Source organism: Panthera tigris, chromosome D4, assembly GCF_018350195.1.
Source record: "Panthera tigris isolate Pti1 chromosome D4, P.tigris_Pti1_mat1.1, whole genome shotgun sequence".
Taxonomy (NCBI): Eukaryota; Metazoa; Chordata; class Mammalia; order Carnivora; family Felidae; genus Panthera; species Panthera tigris.
In genome coordinates, this window is record NC_056672.1 from 63,326,622 (window position 1) to 63,337,021 (window position 10,400).

The 10,400-nt window shown below is 41.2% G+C and overlaps 1 long non-coding RNA gene across 2 annotated transcripts in view; it reads right to left on the bottom strand.

Moving 5' to 3' along the window:
- Nucleotides 1–10,113, bottom strand: part of LOC122233007 — a 105,960-nt gene extending 95,847 nt beyond the window's left edge. For both annotated transcript variants that reach the window (XR_006210405.1, XR_006210404.1), the window contains exons 1-2: nucleotides 9,893–10,113; nucleotides 9,154–9,379 (exon numbers count right to left, since the gene is read on the bottom strand). This is a non-coding gene — a long non-coding RNA (uncharacterized LOC122233007). The remainder of the gene's footprint in view (nucleotides 1–9,153; nucleotides 9,380–9,892) is intronic.
- Nucleotides 10,114–10,400: the final 287 nt, after the last annotated feature.

The following is a 10,400-nucleotide window of genomic DNA, read 5'->3' on the forward strand; positions in this document are numbered from 1 at the left end:
GACACCTTATGCTGAGGCTGCCTGATGCCGGAATATCAGAGCCTTGGCACAGGCTGATGTGAGGAAAGTTTTGATTCAAAGGAAAGTTTGGGCACTGCTGCAGTCACCAAGTCATGGTATTTGAGAATCGCACCAAGGACAGCTCAATTCTGCAGGGCCCTGAGGCTGCCCACAGCCATTTCTTGTCTGATCAACGAAGCTGAAGGGAGACAAGAGAGCATCGTTCTAACACGTAAAAACAGAACTACTGCCCAGACTTCCTGGATTTGCCACTGCAGAAATCATACCCACCCTTTTTGCCCTAATTGCCTCTCTCCCCCTTCTGTATCCCCAAGAGAAAAGCCTCTTGCACAGAGTGACCCAAACTAAATTGCTCTGTCCACAAAATAAATATCACCCACTCCTTCGTGTCTACAAAGTTATGTCACAAATATTTAAATGATCAAAGGATGCTAGCTTAAGTACTCATTGAACTGATTACTGGAAATCAGTTTCCTGAAAGCATCCTGAATGTGTTCCACAACAAACAAATATTTATGGAGTGCCAGACATGGGGGACTGAGAGAGAAAAACAAATCCGATTTCTTATTTATTTGTTTGTTTGTTTGTTTGTTTATTTACTTATTGAAAGAGAGAGCATGAGTCAGGGAGGGGCAGAGAGAGAGGGAGCTCTCTGCTGTCAGTGCAGAGCCCAGCATAAGGCTTGAACCCATGAACTGTGAGATCGTGACCTGAGCCAAAACCAAGAGCTGGACGCTTAACTGACTGAGCCACCCAGACACCCCGAGAAAATCCGATTTCTTACACAGAGTTTTCATTCTGACAGGAGTTATTTCGAGAGTTTCTGAAAGCGGACTTGTTTGTGCCCATCATGAATTGGTTGCAGCCACCTGCATCCAGCAAACATGCTGGCTGTCCTTTCTTGTTCTGTATTCTGTTTCCTCACAGCTGTCACCCACTAATATTGTGGCTCAGAGAACCTACAATGTTGCCAGTTGCCTCACCTGGGAACCCCAGTGTACTTGCTAAGGACGTCCATTCCAGTTGCTTTTAAGATAATCCAGTCCTGAGGGGACCAGACTTGTTCTGAGTCCCATGCAAACTGATGAAGGAGGAAGATCTATTTGCTCCTTGACTATGACCTCCCTGAATAATCAGTGCCTTTAAAGCAGCTCTCCTTGTTTCTAGGTCTCATCTGAATGGATGAATACAATTCTGGCCAACCCTCTTGACTAAAACCTCATGAAGACAGGTCTGTGACAGTCAGTGTTCCACCCTTCCAATAATAGATAGTAAACTCAGGCCTAGGAGCCCCCTGGGGACTTCTTCTTTCCCTTGTCATTCTCCTCTCACTGCTTCTCTCTGAAGCAAACGCCTACATTCTCCAGTTACAAAGCAAAAATTTCCCATATATCTTAGTAAGGAATGACATGCTGAAAGGAATAATGTGGTCATGATGTCTTCAGTCACCCTAAATGTCTGTTATATCCTTAAAGAAACATGAAGGACTGGAGGTGAGAAAACCGAGGTCACTTCCACTAAGAGAACCCCAGCTCTGGCACTCAGGCAAAGGCTAAGTCTAGGGGTAGAAATGACAACTCCTCATTTCTGCCACAGGCCCACAGTGGCAACTGCTGGTGACACCATTGGGTGCTGGGAGCCTGTCTGTGCAAGGGAAGCATCTGTAAGCTTCCTGTCAAACGAATGAAAACTTTAGCACAATCCTGCAGGAAGTAACTTTCATTTTAAATGCTTTGAATGTTATTTATTTTTGAGAGAGAGAGAGAGAGAGAGTGTGTGAACACGAGCAAAATAGGGGCAGAGAGAGAGGGAGACAGAGTATCTGAAGCAGGCTCTGCACTGACAGCAGCAAGCCTGATGTGGGTCTCGAAGTCACAAACCATGAGATCATGACCTTAGCCGAAGTCGGAGGCCTAGCTGACTATTTTCAGGTGCCCCATTTTCAGTGTTTTAGGGAGCATGGTGATTCTGGGTCTTCTCTTTGGCTCTCAGCCCCAAACTCATGTTTTGGGCTATCAAGGCTGGGTCAGAAAATAATCTCAGGGACAGGCACTGTTCTGGGCCTAAAATCCTCTCCCCTCTTTGTCCAGTTTCTATCACTGGCCTGTTACTCCTGGATCCAGCCTGTGTGCCATTACAGCTCTATTCTGAGGATAAAGCCTTGTAAGGGAGACTTCAAAGTTCTCATAAACTGATCTTTTGACACTAGCTCCAGCAATCCTTTAGAAACATTGGGTGAAGGGGTGCCTGGATGGCTCTGTTGGTTGAGCATCCAACTTGGGCTCAGGTCATGATCTCATCATTCATGAGTTCAAGGCCCACATTGGGCTCTGTGCTGACAGCTTGGAGCCTAAAGCCTGCTTCAGATTCTGTGTCTCCCTCTCTGTCTGTCCCTCCCCTGCACATTCTCTCTCTCTCTCTCTCTCTCAAAAATAAATAAACATTTAAAAAGTTAAAAAAGAAAAAAGAAACATGGAGCAAATTCTACACTGGGACCTTTGGAGTAGTGGTGTTGAAACAATCATGTCAATCTAGTAAGGAGCTCTCTGACTCCATAAACACTCTCTCAGCCTGCTCTCTCTCCCCTCTATATATACCCCAAGCTAATTCTGTTAGAAGGGATGTCTTAAGAACTTTAGCCCTGAAGGAAATCACAGCTAATTACATGGTAAGAAGAAGGAGTAGTACTTTGTAAATCTACTGGTTTGAAGAAAGAGGTTGATGAGGACACTGAAGGGGAAGCATAGAGTTCTTTTCTCTAAAATGTAGAAATGCTGGGGATAAATATTTATTATTTTTTTTAGCAGGCAGGGAAAGATTCAAGATTTCAAATTAAACTTTTTTATATGCCATTCTAGCAGGGGCAATTACCTTGACCGACATGACATTTAACGTATTTTAGGATGGATATGTTTGCCTTTCCTTTAAATATTTTCTCTCAGATTGAACAGATAGACAATCTTGGTAGTTCTAGTGAGCTGCATAAACATTTGCAGTTCTGAGTTTAGAGGTAAACTTCATCCATTATAAAGAAAATCATTCCAATTAGCATAACGTCCTAGAAATTTCGCCTCAGGAATATACTCCACCTTTACTGATTTATCAACCTCTCAACATATTTTTGTGTTGTACTGGGAGTGCTCCCCCATGCTGGCATCGTTGTCTTTAATTTATTTTATTTATTTCTACATGGCCTAAATAAATGCGGGATGTGCACATTTATTTAAAGAATACTCATTTTCATAAAAATGGGAAAAAAGACAAAAATATTCAGGGCTATTCCTTTCTAGTTCTTGTATAGTTTAAACAATGCATTCTTTAGGTAGACTGCCTTGTTACTATGGCATTTGTAAATTCTGGAATTTTCCTGTGTGATGTACCTTCCCACTACTCTGTAATGGGTGGAGAATATTAGAAGAAATTCTTTTAGATAGGCAGGGAAAAAAAGAAAAAAGAAAAAAAGACGAAGAAACCAGTAACAATAGCCAGTTATTCTGCTGTTTGAAACCAAGAGGAAGCCTGAAATCTTTAGAAGCAAAATCATATGCTTTTAAGAAATATTGTAAAATGTTTTTGCTTTCATCTCTAAAAGGTATTCATCTACAAGTTTTTCACTGCATATGACCCTGTTCATTTCTACTTTGCATTTAAGCCTTTGTTCATAGCTGTGGAAAATCAAGTCAAAATCAAAGGCTCTCAGGAGAGGACAGGAAAGATGAACGTGTGATATGTCAGGACAGCCACACCAAGAAACTTGGTGGTTCTGTTAATGAGCCACACGCTCTTACACCTCCCAGTCTTTCTACGGGGCTGCTTCCTCTCATGCACTACGTGTTTTTGCTGTTGTTTTCTAGACAATTCCTGCTTTTTTCCAAGACTCATCTCAGGCATTGGTTTACCGGAAAGTTTTTCCTGGCCTCCCCAGTCTGGCTAGGAGTCCTCCTCTGGGCTCTCCAGTGCCCTGTGCTTCCTCCATCGCAGCAGATTTCTGTGTTCTATGATGGCATCTGTTACCTTTCTGTTAGAGAGGCCCTTCTGTTATGATGGTCTGGCTGCTTTTCATCTCTGAGATGCCAGGCCTGGACCAGCGTCTGTCATGCATGATTTGAGTGGATTCAATGAATGTGGGCAAATGACCTCTTGATCTTAGAAGGGAGGAAGGAACAGACTTAGGGCTGCACCTTTGAGTTCTGGAACATTTTTGTTGTTTTTGTTATGGTAACAGATCATAACAAAAAACTCTTTAGCTACTGTTTAGCATCTTTCCATGTTTAATACATAAATGCTGGGAATGAGAGGTCTCTTGATTTTCTCTTTTCCCGTTAAGGCTCAGGCATAGGGAAATGTTTGAGATAGTTCAGAGTGACATAGAGCAAAGAGCACAGTGTCGTCAGGAGGTGAGCTGGTGGGGTGTGAGTGGGAGCCTCAGAGACCTCTGAGGTTCTTGCATGGAACTGATGCGAAGCTGGGGGAGCAATAGGCCTGTGTGGCAGGACAAGGGAGGCCCTGGAGAAGGCTGGTATGGGCTGCAGTGAGGGTTGGGTGGAAGGAGGCCCTGTGAGGCTGGCTCGCTCAGTGATAGAGAGCAGGTCCCACCAAACTGAAAGAATCCAGGTCGAGAGTTCTACCAGCAGTTGCAGATGCAAGAAGGTGAGCCCCCCTCAGAGTGTGAGAGCCAGCGCAAGCCCGAGGACAAGCATGAGGTCAGTGGTCCCTTTTACTACCTCTCTCCAGCCCTGCCAGCCTGGTCATTCATACCAAACCTCCTCCTGTAGACTACATATCATCCTGGGGAAAGAAACTGGGAAGTGGAAACTGTCTGAGAAATCAAATATATTTACTTAGAATATACTTAAAATTACCTAAACAGGCTCTTTATAATATTAGTTTAGACTAAAGTTTAAATTGGATAGGAATAAAAGTTATTAGCATTATACTTTTTACTAACAGCTTGGGGCTTTAGATAAACATCAACTTAGTTAAAAAATTATACATCTCTCCAAATCCAACTTAGGGTATCAGTGAATTTTGTAAACTTGTTGCGCATTTATCCTTAATTTAATTGAAAGCTGTTACAATGATGTAGGACTTCTCTTTTGCTATCTAAAACCTAATTTGGTGCCCTACAGGTAATTTCTGCTCCGTGAACACTGATTTGATATTCGACATTAGGTAACACAGACTATACATGTAACAAAACAACCTAATATTTCCTGAAGGTCTTATTCGTTTGCTTGCAAATGGAATGATCAGATCCATATGAGCTTTGTGCAGTTATGGTTACCAACATCTTCCCTGTACACCCAAGAGAGTGAAGGTAAAAGAAATATGGTAGCATCTTTAAAGTCTACAAAACTTTTGCTTACACCAACAAAGTAATGAGTAGAATGGTGTCAGTTACCTCGATTATTCAGAAAAGCTGTTATTTTGGTCAATTTATACATAATTTCCTCTTAAAAAACATGCACGTTTGCCTAAATGGGCAACAGCTGTCTTCGTCCCACCTGTGCCCCATTGAAAATTTCATGGACTTATTATACCAGTGCAATTTCCCCTAGACAATGCATATTCCTATTTTTTTACTGAAATTCTCCAAAAGCAAAATGAAGAGTAAATGGGAGAAGGGAGAATAAATGTGTTTTCAGGAGACCTAAGTTAAATTATTCTGCTCATCATTTCCTTCCTCATTTACAAAAGCAAAGCGAAATAGAAAATTGAAGCAATTATGATTGAGGCTCTCTGTCTCGGGCCCCCATGTCTTCCCAAAATGATATGACCAGAATTCTTTGTTTAGAATCCTTTAGGCTTCTGTGATTTCTCTAAGCTCTGTCAGAAGCACAGTTTTGACTTCTCTAGATGCAAAGCCTCTAACTGAGAACTACAGTATTTCATTTGAAATTCTGGATGAGAAGGGGTGAAAAGGTCTTGGTTTCAACACCTTGTGTGTTTCTGGATTACTTCTCAGGAATAAACTTTTCAGAGCTCTTTAAAGGGTTCTTGAATTCTAGGATCCAGGGCTGTGCATGAGCTGGTATCATGCAACTCAGGAAAACGCTGAACGGTCAGTATAGACTCTGATCCCAAATACTATTGTCTATTTATATCAGGCTTTGGAATTTATAAAACGCTTTGTCCTGTTAGTCACACCTATCTTCCAGCTCTGTATGTGATTCAATCTCCCCTCCTGCTAACTGCCCAGGAGCTGTGTCTTCTATACTTTTAGAAGTGCTCCAAATTAGAGCATATCTTTTCCTTCGGTATCTTCATGTTTTCACATATCCTGTTTCCCCATCAATTATGCACCATGTGAACTATTCCTGATCTTTCAAGACTCATTTCAGGAATCATCTTTTCCATGATGTTTTCCTGACCTTGCCTTCCCTACCTGCCCACTCTGGAGAAATGGGACACATTTCTTCCTTTTCTCTCCCCTAGTATTCAATAACTCCTATGGCATCAACCCGTCACACTGGGTGTGCACGTGTTTACTTTTCTGTACCTCCACTCTAGACACTGGATTCCTTCAGGGAAATAGTTTCACCTCATTCATATCTGCATGCCAATATCCAGCAACAGTGCCTGGCACATGGTAGATTGTATCATGAAGGATTTTTTTTTTGAAGTAATGTATGAGATAGGCAGGGTAAATTTTCACATCCTTACTTTCACACTAAGAATTGGAGACGTGGCAACATAAAAGATGTCCACATAGGTATAAAGCTGACAAAGGGAGAAGTGAGAACTTGGATTCTAGTAACCTGACTCCAAGGAGAATGGTTTTTCTACCTGGGGTGTTTGCCCATTGGAGGAAGTCATGTCTTTCCTGATTCCATTTTTCTGAAAGTAAAAGAGGTATACCTTTTCACACATCTCTGCTAATTAGACACTACAAATGGGAAACAGCACATGCAGAGGTTAAGAGCATCGATTCCGGAGCTCAAATGCCTGTGCTCAAATCTCAGCTCTCTCAGCTCCTGCCAGTTGTCTAACTTTTCTGTGCAGCACATGCAAAATGAAGATAATAGTATTCATCTCCCATAGAGTCAGAAAAGTTAAAGAAGTTAATTATGTAAATCATTAGAACAGCACCCAGCATATCAAGTGCTCTGTGCATTTGCTATCATTTTAGTATCATACATATATATATATATGGTACTAAAAATGGGAAAATAATGAATTCCTTGGTAAATGTGAAGTTTGGCAGGTGAAATATTTCAAATCAAGGAGCAAAGTAATAAAAGTATCCTTAGTGGTGAAAAGATTGAGAATCATTGGATGTGCTGTTTGTCCTTTTGGCTGAACTTTAAAGATCATCAAGAAAAATCAAATACTTCAGGCAGTATACAAACAGAAAATGTCTCCTTTCCAGGGAGGCTACTGATGGAGAGGTACAAGCAGATTTTCTAGTTGCTGGGAGCAATTTGGGAAAGAAATAATATAAGCAGACATCATTTCAAGTAAATACTCCCTTTACAATAGTCACCGAAAAGCTATTAAACATGCCTCCGGATCAAAATTTACAACAGAACCACAGATAAGATTCACGGCTTTTTGGTTTGGAAGGGGCCTCCTGTGGTTGCACAGGGGATATCTAGAGAACTCTCATTTTGCAGCACTATGTCTTATTTAAGTGATATTACGCATGCTAAGGACTGCTTTGAAATGCAGTAGAAATAAAGCATAAGGGTGATACAATAAAATTCAAATAAACTGCAATAATATGCCAGTTTCGGGACTCACCAGTACATCTTGGAGTCGCACTGGTAAAATAACATGTCTGGATTAGACAATTAAGTCAAGGTCCTCATTAGAGAATGTGGAAATACATAAAGGGAGTGCTAATATTGAATGACACTAAATGGGGCGTTACTAAGTCCTGTTGTGTGTTTGTGGAATCCCTGAGTGAAAAATAATAATAAAGCAAGTATCCCTAGGATCAAGAAAGAAATTGAGAATGCCTATTGCTGACAGTTAAAAGGCAGCATGGAAGAAGAGAAACAGCATCTGACTTAAGTCAGAAAATTTGGTTCTTGTCTCAGTTCTGTTTGTTCTTAGCAACACGATTTTAAAAGTTAGGTGATCTCTGAATTCTGGTCTGTAAATTGGGGGTTATAACACCTGTCAGATGAAGCAATGGATGTGAGAGCACTTCTGAAACTTTGAAGTGTCAACTTCAAGTTGCTCCCAAAGACAATTTTTAAAGCAAACTCCATAACTACATATTTCCCATACACAGAGCCTACATTTCTTATTTCAAGGAAGATTGAAAATGGGCTGCTTATTTGCATAAAAGGGATAAAGTTAAAAAAAAAGTAATGGAGCTAGGAACAAAATGGTTAGTGTTTAACAAGTGAGCAAAAACAATTGTCTTTTGTTTTTCCTTAAAATGTATCCTGGGAGGCTATATAATTGAAAATTTCTGATTCTCAAATGAGCACAGACCATAATTTTTGAAGAGGCTTTGCTTAGCATGAGTTCTTGGGATTGCTCTCTTCAGACCTTAAGGGAAAATTGAATGGAGGGCTTAGGGTTCCATTAGGAGGCAATTTTCCTCTGGCTGAGTAACTCAGGATCATACCAGCTGTGACAGGAAAAACCTTGCCAACCACCCCCGCGGCATGGTGAGAGGATAACCTGAGCTGTGGGGATTGTTTTCAAGTCACTGTGCCCCTAACTCAGGCAGGAATGGGGCCAACAAACATGCAATCTGAGTGAGACGGTAGTTATTTTTTATCCAGAAGCAGTAAGACTGAATCCCTAACTCACGAGTTCTGTTGGACAGATGGTATGTTGGGGGGTGGGGTGGGGTAAGAAATGGTCGACAGGTCCTTAATGTAAACTACAGATTTTGCTAATTCAGAGTATTACCAATGCAGAATGCATGAATAATTAACCACATGGGTTTACCACATTTTCATAAACTCTGAAACTTTTGGAAACATAGTGGGCTAAAAGCAAATTTGTAAACTTTCACATATTAATTTAATAAATTGACCAAAGAGATAGGAAAGAAAATGCCTGCAGTACTGAAACTAAAGATACTGCCAATTACAAACATTTCAAGACCATTTGTCAGATATAATAGTTTAGAACACTTTCAAAGATGATGCCTAGATGCAGAGCACAACTTACCTTTCTTGGTCAATGCAGTTGGCTCCCTGCCCTTCACTGAGTGTGTGCAACTTTCCTCCGGTTGCCGTCAGCCTTGGTTGCTATGGACTCAGCCTGTCCATCCAAATCTCTCCAGACTTTTCAGGATAGCCAGCAACCAAAGACTGATCAGTACAGGGGCAAAAGACTGGGCCTCTTGCCTAAAGTTGGAATCAGTTCTGAGGTGCAGCTTTTGCTCCAAAGATTCCTAAGGGAATAAAATTAAAGTTACTTTCCAGCTGAGAGACCATATCTTGCTTAGCTTTCTTCCTTTCCTCTCTCCTGCTTTCCTCATTTTTTTTTTTCCTGAAAACATACACTAAAATGCTTTATAATCCCCTTGTAAGTCTCTGCTTCTAGGGAACTAGATGTTTCAAAGATAGCTTATGAGTTCATTGTGGAAAGCAGGTGGAAAAATTTCTGGAAAATTCTACCAATATCTCCTAATTGGGACGGTACAGGCATCGGAGATATGAATAGGCTATGGGGAGGATTGAGAAAATCCATTTGGGGGTTTTCCCCCTTGACCTAGATTCCAAGGTAACGATGACTCAGTCAAAATAATTTGTTTTCGTCTGAAATGTTTTTTCCAATAGCAATGTTCTGATTTGAGAAGGAAACCCACCATAGTATTTATCTATTGTTGCAAAACGAATCATCACAAATGTAGTGACATTAAACAATGTACATTCTGTGGGCCAGGAATCTGAGCATGGCTCACCTGGGTCTTCTGCTTCTGGGTCTTTCACAAACATCAATCAAGGTTTTGTCTAGTCCTATACGGTCTCACCTGCGGCTAGACTGGAGAAGGATCCATTTCCAAGCTCATGTGGTTGTAACAATATTCAGTTCCTTGCAGACTCCCAGACTGAGGCCCTCAGCTCTTCACTGTCAGTTCCTTGCCACATTGGCCTCTCTAGATGACAGCGCACTTCATTGAAGGCAGCGGGAGTCTGTTAACAAGAGAAAAGTTACACTCTAATATAATGTAATCACATGCATGACACCCCTTCGTTTTTGCAAGTCATGGATCCTATTAGAAGCAAGTCATGGATCCTACTCACAGTCAAGGGAAGAGGATGATGCTGGGCAAAAATACCAGGAGATAGGGGCCATTAGGGGCCCTATTTAGAGTCTGCTTGCTGTCACATCTACTAATTCAGATTGAAGTCTGGAAACAAGGATGAGTCATTGGAAGGATAGGGGAATATCTACTTAAATAGTCATTT